Here is a 9,736-nt window from a genome sequence, read left to right on the forward strand (position 1 = left end):
GTCTAGAGAACTGACAGCTGTCAACCAAAGACCTCTCTGCTCTGCCAACACCACAGAAAAGCACCCTCAGTGTGAGCATCATGGCCTGTCTTATCTTAGGGCAGGCCCGCTCTGTTGCTCTATGTGGAGTGTATTAAACTTTACTTTGCTTTCTTGACTTACTTCCTTGTCTCACTACATCTGACTTCCCTGTGACACCGAGCCGAGTCCTTTCATTCCTAACAGTTGTACAAGAGCCACTTCCCACCCATCCCAGAGCCAGCCTGGGGCCTATAAAAGACACCCCTGCTGCAGCATCTCCATCTGCTCTGACTCCACAAAGACAATTCTGTGCTCCATCTGTGAGCAGGGTGAGTGGGAAGCGGAGCCAGAGAGGGCGCTGAGCAGGATAACGGAGGAGTAGGCAGCTGGGAGAGGAAGAGCAGAAAATGGTAAGGAGGAGGAGGGAGGCTGAGCAGTGAAGTATTAGATTGCGGCCACACTTAAGCAGGAACAAAATTACAAAGAGGAAAAGATTGTACTGTGACCTAAGTGGTCATTGACACTGAGACAGGGACCACTGATGTAGTCAGAGTAGGGCGAGGGCCTCCGGAGGGGCAGGGCGGGATATTTGCAGTCAGAGCAATGTAACTACATGCAAGGAAACCCCCCCCCCCCCACTAAAACTCTATGTTAAACATTAAGCTCTAGAATCATTCTTCAGTGAGATCAGTTAATGTTCCCCAGATAAAGAAGAGTAGCACATGTTTTATTATGCTAATCATTTGTAATCCTATGTAAGACTCACTTTAGGATACTAAAAGGCCCAGGCCTATGTGCTGTCTTTCCTCCTTCAGATATGATGAGGTTGTTTTTTAAACTGAGAGACTAACTTAGCATGCAGACCCAACTGTAGAATGCATGGTAAAACACAGGAGGAATTCCATCTTAAAGATGAGATTGCATTTTAACACCCAGGAAGTTCAAGAGGTAAGATTCTTTAGCAAATAGACAATACCTCAGCCACCTTAGGGGCTGGGCAGGCAGCCTTTTGATGTACTCCCAGAACAAGAAGCCGGCATCCCACAGAGAAATCAAGGCAGGAAATTCTTTATGTTGAGTCAATTTTTAATATTCAGGGACCACTTAACAAGTCCACAACCCTAAACTTTTTCACATTCCCAAATATCCTCAGCTGCCTATAAAATCCCTAGACAACGCACCACCATGGACTCTCTTGTCCCCTCCTGGCGTGACCCGGGAGCTCTGTCCTTTCACTTTATCTCTAAATAAAAGCCTGTATCTTGCTCTCCTACCTTGAGTGTTTGTGAAGCTCATTCTATGGATTCATGAACAAGAACCCCAGCATCATATTTGGGGGCTTGTCTGGGATAACTTCGGAGATGAGTATCAGCATCCAAGCCTGCCTTTTCTTTCACTGTCCCTGTAAAAGGAAGCTGTCTGTGGCACACAGCATTGGGCGCTCGCCAGCCACTTAAATGGGACTAGCCTGGCTGCTGATCTCAAAGTCTTGAGCGACAGGGTCCCCTGCGTCTCCCTCAGTGGATCCCCCATATCCCTTGGGAGCCAGGAAAGTCAGCTGAGTGGAGGCCAGGATTCCCCTTCAGAGGCATCTCCTTGGATGCGAGGGACTGAGGAAAGCCATGGGCAACTGCGAGAGTCTAGGCTGAGGCTACACTTCTGCGGCTTTTCAAAGGCCCGCGTGTCTGGAATCAGACCCCAACAGCCCAACTGGGTATCCTGAGGAGTGCCTCTTTTTCTGTCTCTGACTTCCAGCCTGCTTCTTCAGGCCGCCCTGGACTCAGTGAGGCAGGAGGCGTTCCTAATTCCATAACTCCCTTCTAACTTCTTCAATTTCACGGAACCAGATGCTCACCGTCGCAAGGTAGGAGAACTACACTTCGCTCGCTCTCACTCCTGACTAAATGCTGTACTTTTTATCTCATAAAAATGTGTCTGGGCACTCATTAGCCACTTAAAAGGTGATTAGCATTGGCTACCAGTCTTAAGTCTCGGGTGAAAGGTTTCCTGGTGTCTGCTGCTCCTTGATCCCCCACCTCTGGATGAACAGGAGTGTCAGGGAGTGGCTGAGCAGATTTCCTACTTTCCTACCCTAATCTGTGGGCTCTGACAGCAGACTGGACTAGTAGACAGTGGTCCTGAGATCTTGGCTCCAGACGATTGATCCAACGGCACTGAGTGAACCTCCTGCTTGGCTGCTGCCTATGCAAGATGACACCTGACCTCTTGTCTCAGAGATAAGATTTCTTACAGTGGGTGACTAGTGGCATAATTCCCAGGAAGTGGCAGAAACTGTTGTTTGAGAGTATAGACCCTCCCCCATAAGTGTCCATGGCAGCCCCTGAATTTTATTTCTGGCCTTAACAAAAAGTTCCCTTGCTCCCCATTCAAAGCAGTCCTCTTAGGCCTGTGCCACTTTCTCCTGTGTAATGTAAATGAAGTCTGCAAAGTGATCAAGCTGAAACCTGAGACCAACATGTAAATGGCTCCATGCTATTGATGTCCTTTCCTTAGAGGCAGTCACCCTGGGGCTAGGCATTTCCTTTTCTGCAGCCCCAGGGAAAGCAAAACAGGCTTGTGACTTAGATCAAGGCTCTGGCAGCAAGAAGTCACACTGTCCCTGTGCTTATCAGACAGGCAGGGGGCTCTCAAGGAAAACTCATGTAGAGAAAACTAGGGAAACTCCCAAAAGGCATAAGTAGGAGCACACTGGTAAGGTCCCACTAAATCCAGAGCTCCGAGGTGGCTCATGCTTAGTGGGAAGGCAAGAGGGGAATCGAGGCAAGGTGCAGGCCATGATGGTAAGGGGTGGTTAAATCCAGTAGGCCTGGCAGAGGGCGTGATTGACCACTGTCACCTAAGCTCCAAGGCGAGGGGACGCCATCACGGAGAGAGAGGCTGATCAGGTGCTTGACACCCATCTTTCTCTCTCTCTTTCAGATGGGAGCATCCTCTTCAAGGTTAAAGCCAGACATGCTTCTGGCATACATTCTGAGGAACTGGGAGCAATTTGATCCCCAAACCCTGTAAAAGCAGTGCCTTATCTTCTTCTGTACACAAGCCTGGCCTCAATACAAACTCTCTGATGGAGAGTCTTGACCCTCTGAGGGAAATATGCTATATAATAAAGATTAACTTTGCCACAAAGAAGGAAAATGGTCAGAAGTCCTTAGGGAAAGTAAAAGACTATGCCAAAAAGGTGGATTAATTCCAGACCCTACTCCAAACCCTAATTGTCCCCCATTAGCTCTGCCATGCCCACCTTATCCAGATCTAAGTCCACTTGCCAAGAACCTCAGAAGTCAGACCACAGGAGAACTACCACCCCAAGCATCCTTGCCCCAATCACCCCTCCAGGCTTCCAAGGTGGTGAAGAAAAGACAGTTATACCCATCCTTATTGCCCTTATGGGAAGTAGTCAATGGAGAGTGGGGACTGGCTTTGGTCCATGTCCCCTTTTCCCTCCAAGACCTGAGGCAAATTAAACAAGACATGGCTAAAATTTCAGACGACCCAGACAAATACATAGAAGACTTCCAAGGGCTTACTTTAACTTTTGAACTGGCTTGGAAGGATGTTATGCTTCTATTAAATCAAATCCTCACTGCAGGAGAGAAAGAAAAAGTATTCAGAGGAGCCTTAGAGTTTGGAGATGAATGGTATACTACAAATGTGAGTGGCAAATCTCCAGAAGAGCTCACCTGAGTCCCCACTGGCTGTCAGGCAGTGCCATTCACTGACCCAGAGTGGGGCCAAGATACAGATGATGCCGATAACTGGTACAGGAACCACATTATAACTTGTATTTTAGAAGGGCTGAAAAGAGCACGAGTAAAACCTATAAATTAGTCTAAATTATCAGCCATGATGCAGGAAGAAAAAGAAAGCCCCTCAGCCTTCCTGGAATGGCTCAGGGAGGCACTACTGAAGCACACATATGTCCCCAGAGGGCCAAGTCATTCTCAAAGATAAATTCATCACCTAATTGGCCACAGATATCAGGAGGAAGTTACAAGAATTGGCATATGGCCCAGAGCAAAATCTGGAAAGCCTCCTGAATGTTGCCACATAAGTTTTCTATAAAAGAGACAAATATGAAGAGAGGGACTGAGACAGGAGAGATAACTTGTGACTTAGAGGCATTAGTGATAGCCTTATAGAGAGTCAACTTTGGGCCTCCAAGGTTAGAGAAAAGGAAACCAGCCCCACAGAGTGGGCCCCGGGCAGCCTGTTAACTCTGTGGCAGAGAGGAGCATTTTAAGCGAGAGTGCCCTATGGATGGTGCTCCAAACCATCAATGCCCTGCCCACTCTTTCAAGGAGACCACTGGAAGCAGGATTGACCTCAGAGGCATAGGCAACTGGGGTCAGACTTCCAACCATGTGGTCAGGACTGAAGGGGCCCGGGGCCACCCGTCCTGGCTTCTGTCACCATCATAACCCCACAGGAGCCCCGCATGGTTCTCTCTATAGGAGGCCACACCATCAATTTCCTGCTCGATACAGGAGCCGCCTATTTGGGCCTCCTCCATAATCCCAGCCCTCCCTCCCTCCTCCCAGTCAGCTACTGTTAGAGGCATATCTGGGAAGCCCAGGACCAAATATTTTACTCAGCCTTTAAGTTGTGAATGGGACTCAGTGCTATTTTCACATGCCTTCCTAGTAATCCCAGATGGTCTGACACCGCTTCTAGGCCATGATATACATTCTAAAGTAAAAGCCTCTGTACATACTAATGCAGAAAAAGATAAGCAAAATCTTCCCCTAGTGGAAGTAGTCATTAACCCTGAAGTCTGGGCAACTAATGTAATCATTGGAAAAGTGGTGGTAGCCATGCTGCTCAAGCTGTGTAGCAAAGCTCAGGCTGGAGGAAGACCCCCACAAAGCAGGGGCCTTTGCAGCTGGCTCCCCCTATTACCCACCTTGATTTTGTTATTCTCCATTATACTATTGGCTTTGCTTTTGCTTGTATTGTTGCCAAGGGCTAGGCTAACCTTTGATAAGCAGCATGGAAAGGAGGAGAACATACTCTTCCCAAAAGCTTTTCAGGACAGTGAACATGAAGAATAGAACATGCAGGGGCCAGATGATGATCTTGGCATGGATACCAAAACCTGCAGGGAGGTAGTCAATCATTGACTACCCCATCTCCACCTAAGTGGGAATGCCCCCCTTGTTTGCATGCTAGTGAAATTAGTGATGAAGAGTTTTATAGGAAAATTAGAGAAATAGAGTTATGGGGGAATACTGAATGGAATAACCCTGTCTGATACTTAATCCATCTTCCCATGTTTTCTTCCATCTGCTACTTCTATAGCTTTTCTTCTTCCTTCCTAATTACAGCACTTTACTAGAATTAGTGCCTCATATGTGAAATTATCAAGTACCATAATTCTTCCAAGTGGTAAAGATACCTCAAGACAAGTGTTGGGCATAGAAGCCACGGGGCATACATCTGTAAAGAAGTGCAAAGCTAACCTTTTCAAAGAATATTACTTCTCTCTCACTTACCAGGTTTACATCTCCCTGTATGGCCCCAGAAGATGGCTGGTTAGCCAGAGACAGGTAAGATTCCTCAAGGGAGGAATAAAATAAGACAGGAACAGTCACAGGTGAGCCATCAGGGGAGAAAATGGGGGCCAACAGAGGTGAGGCTTACAACCTCGCACCCCCAGTTTTGAGAGAAATTATCTACACCCATGGATGTTTTGTTGCCCTTGTCTAACTTAGATTAATACCTAGTCTATAGGCACAGACCTGATCATCTACACTTGCCTTCTTACAGCACTAAATCGTGCTTTCTATCTTTATCTTGCATCTACCTATGATAGAATAAATACTATGAGGGGATAAAATGTACCCATTGCATTAAAAATATAGATGATGATACCTGCCTAGCTAACTGTGGCAGTGGGTTACCTGTATTTCACCCTGAGCTGATAGACTCCATAGTCACTGCTACATACTGCACGCTCCTGTGGTCACATCCACTACTTAGAAATTGCATTGCATATGCACATAAAACACGATACTGTACATGTTGCTAGGAAACCATTAGGGCAAGAAACCAAAAAAAGATCACCTAACACTTGACTAACCATGTATAGATTAGAAAGAAAAAAGCTTGCCTATGCTTCTTAATCAAAAGAACAAATAAAAAACAATCATATCCTTGTGCAAAATGGTATAAATAAAGATGCCATCGGCACTTTGTCGAGAGACCACCTCCATCCGACTCTGTGTCCTTTCTCTTCTTTCAGGCAACAACCCCCCATGGGAGCTGGACTCAGGCAGAAAAGCAAAATCAACCCAACCAGTACAAGTCCATCTTAAAGACCCTTATTGCTTCCCTCATAAAAGGCAGTATCCCTTAAAACCAGAAGCTCGTGAAGGTTTAAAGCCAATTATTAATGACTTAAAGGCTCAAGGCCTCTTAATAGCCTGTAACAGCCCTTGCAATACTCCCATATTTAGAGTACAAAAGCCAGATGGAAGCTGGCACCTTGTACAAGACCTGCGAGCCATTAATGAGGCAGTTGTGCCCCGATGTCCTTTAGTAGCTAATCCCTATGCCCTATTATCCAGGATTCCTGAGGGAGCAGCATGGTTCATTGTGCTAGACCTAAAAGATGCTTTCTTTTGTATCCTTCTTGCACCTGAGTCCCAAATTCTCTTTGCTTTTGAAGATCCTATAAATCCCTCAGCCCAATTAACCTGGACAGTCTTGCCCCAAGGATTTAGAGATAGCCCACATCTATTTAGGCAAATCTTAACTAAAGACCCAGCTTCCTTTAATTCAGGGGAAGCAGAAACCATCCAATATGTGGATATACTGCTCTGTGCCATCACTAAAGCATAGCGTCAGGAAGGTACTCAGAAATTACTAAACTTTCTAGCTGACTGTGGCTATAAAGTCTCCCAAAAGCACAGATCTGTGAGCAGCAAGTAAAATATTTGGGCCTTAACCTCTCTCAGGGAACCAGAGCCCTGGGAGAAGAGAGAATATAACCCATTCTCTGCCACCCATTACCCTCTACTATCAGGCAACTGTGGGGACTTTTGTGCACCACTGGATATTGCAGAATTCAGGTCTCCAGATATGGAGAGTTAGCCAAACCCCTCTACCAACTCCTTAAAGAAGCCCCAAAGGAAGGCACCATAAAACTCCAGTGGGAACCTGATGCCATTAAAGCTTATGAAGCTTTGAAGAAAGCCCTACTTCAGGCCCCGCCTTAAGCCTGCCCACCGGAAACCGGTTTAACCTGTTCGTTACTGAGGGATCAGGAGTGGCACTGGGAGTACTGACTCAACCTCGAGGAGAAATGCAGCAGCCCATAGCCTATCTAAGGAAAGAGCTGGACCCAGTAGCTACGGGCTGGCCACACTGTGTGAGGTCTGTGGCAGCCGTAGCCCTGCTATACCTGAAGCCACAAAGCTGACCCTGGGGAAAGATTTAATAGTGCAGGCACCCCATAACATCACCAGCTTATTGAACACCGGGGGGACCTGTAGCTGTCAGATAGCAGGCTACTAAAATATCAGTCGCTCCTCCTTGAGGGCCCTGTCACCCAGCTTCGGACATGCTCCACCCTGAATCCAGCTACCTTTCTACCTGAATCCATGAGTAAAGGACCTGAGCATGACTGCCAGCAGGTCCTTGCCCTAAACTATTCTGCCAGAGAAGACCTAAAAGACAGCCCCGTAGGGAGCCCAGAGTTGTCCTCTTCACAGACGGCAGCTCCTTTACTGAACAAGGCCAGTGGAAAGCTGGCTATGCAGTTGTCACTCTCTGGGATACTACCGAGTGCCAACCATTTCCACCAGGCACGAGTGCCCAGCTGGCAGAATTAATAGCCCTCACTCGGGCCATTGAAATAGGAAAAGGAAAAAGAGTCAATATATATATATATACTGACTCGATGTATGCCTACCTAGTGCTGCATGCCCATGCAGCCATATGGAAAGAAAGAGACTTTAAATTCTGAAGGTTCCCCTATCAAATACCATAATGAAATTAACCAGCTATTACAAGCTGTGCATTTGCCTAAAGAAGTAGCAGTTTTCAGTGCAGAGGCCAGCAGAAAAGAATAGATGAAATAACAGAAGGAAACAGGCGAGCTGATACAAAAGCCAAAGAGGCAGCTCGAGAAACTTATAAGGCACCTATCCAAGCCCTCTCTTATGGACAGGTGTGCCGGCTAATATTATCCCCAGCTAAAGTAAAAAGGAGCTGCAAGATGGCCTCTCCAAAGGCGGTTCTCTCCTTCCCTCTGGTTGGCTTCAGACAGAAGATGAGGAAGTTTATTTACCTCAGAGTACAGAATGGAAAGTTCTTAAAACTTGACACCAGACTTTCCATTTAGGTATAGAAAATACCTATCAGATGGCCAAAAGTATTTTTTGCAGGCAGTAGTCTATTAAAGAAAATAGAGCAAATCACTAAAGCCTGTGAGATCTGTCAAAGAAATGACCCACTAAATAAAAAAGCCACTCATCCTGGGTTACAGCGAGCAGGCAGATACCCAGGAGAAGACTGGCAAATAGATTTCCAGATATTCCAAAGGCAAAAGGACTCCAGGATCTCCTCGTGTGGATAGATACATTCACAGGATGGGTCGAGGCCTTCCCCTGTAGAGCTGAACAAGTAAAAGAAGTAGTAAAGGTCCTCTTACATGAAATTGTTCCTTGATTAGGGATGCCCCAAGGATTACAAAGTGACAATGGCCTGGCATTTAAAGCAGCCTGTCACTCAAGGAGTGTCCGGGGGCCCTTGGTATTCAGTATAATTCACACTGTGCCTGGAGGCCACAATCCTTAGGCAAAGTGGAAAAGACTAATGACATCATAAAATGACATTTAAGGAAACTGTCACAAGAAATTTACTTGCCCTGGCCTGACCTACTACCATTAGCCATAATAAGAAAAAGAAACACTCCCAAAATTCTGGGGTTAAGCCCCTTTGAAATGCTCTGTGGAAGACCTTTCTTAAAGAATAATTTAATCATGGACAGAGAAGTCACAGAAATAATCCAGTATGTGACACACCTTGCTAAATTCCAGGCACTCCTTCAAAATCTATTTGAAGGACAAAATAGAACCCCTGGGGTACCCCTCTTTGAACCAGGAGATCAAGTCCTAATTAAGTCAATTCCTTCTAATTCTCCAACTCTTAATCCAGTCTGGGAAGGGCCCCACACTGTTATACTCTCTTCTCCTACTGCTGTCAAGGTCACAGGTATCGAAGCCTGGATTCACCACTCCAGAGTAAAGGCCTGGGAGAACTCTTCCCAAGACCTCCCAGACAACACAGATAAAGAAGAACCCATTGTACAGAGCACCAAAGCTCAAGAACCTGAATATGCCTGCAAACCTTTAAAAAACTTGAATCTACTATTCAAAAAGAAGAAAACCCCAACTAAAGATGCTTAAGATAAGCACCCCATGACTTCTGAATATGACATAGTTTTTCTGTACTCATAAATACAGCATGCCCATCTCTTTATGTTATTAGAAATCTCCTCCTGTAAAATCAATATGAAGTCTATATTATTCTTCCATTTGCTACTCTCTAATACTCCTTTCATAATAAATGAATCTAACTCCTTTTTAACTTAAGCTGAAGATTTAGCTAAAGTAAGTGGAAGTTCATCCTGTTGGATATGCAGATTACTTCCTATTTCTAGTACCTCAGGAATCCCTTAGTGGGTGTCTCCTCT

At 45.9% G+C, this 9,736-nt stretch overlaps 1 long non-coding RNA gene across 1 annotated transcript; it reads left to right on the plus strand.

Moving 5' to 3' along the window:
• The first annotated feature begins 293 nt into the window (after positions 1-293).
• Positions 294-9,457, plus strand: LOC108398582 (uncharacterized). The gene is made up of 4 exons (XR_005061036.2): positions 294-431; positions 1,777-1,885; positions 5,535-5,585; positions 6,281-9,457. It is a non-coding gene; the product is annotated as an uncharacterized lncRNA (long non-coding RNA).
• Positions 9,458-9,736: the final 279 nt, after the last annotated feature.

Source organism: Manis javanica, chromosome 4, assembly GCF_040802235.1.
Source record: "Manis javanica isolate MJ-LG chromosome 4, MJ_LKY, whole genome shotgun sequence".
NCBI lineage: Eukaryota > Metazoa > Chordata > Mammalia > Pholidota > Manidae > Manis > Manis javanica.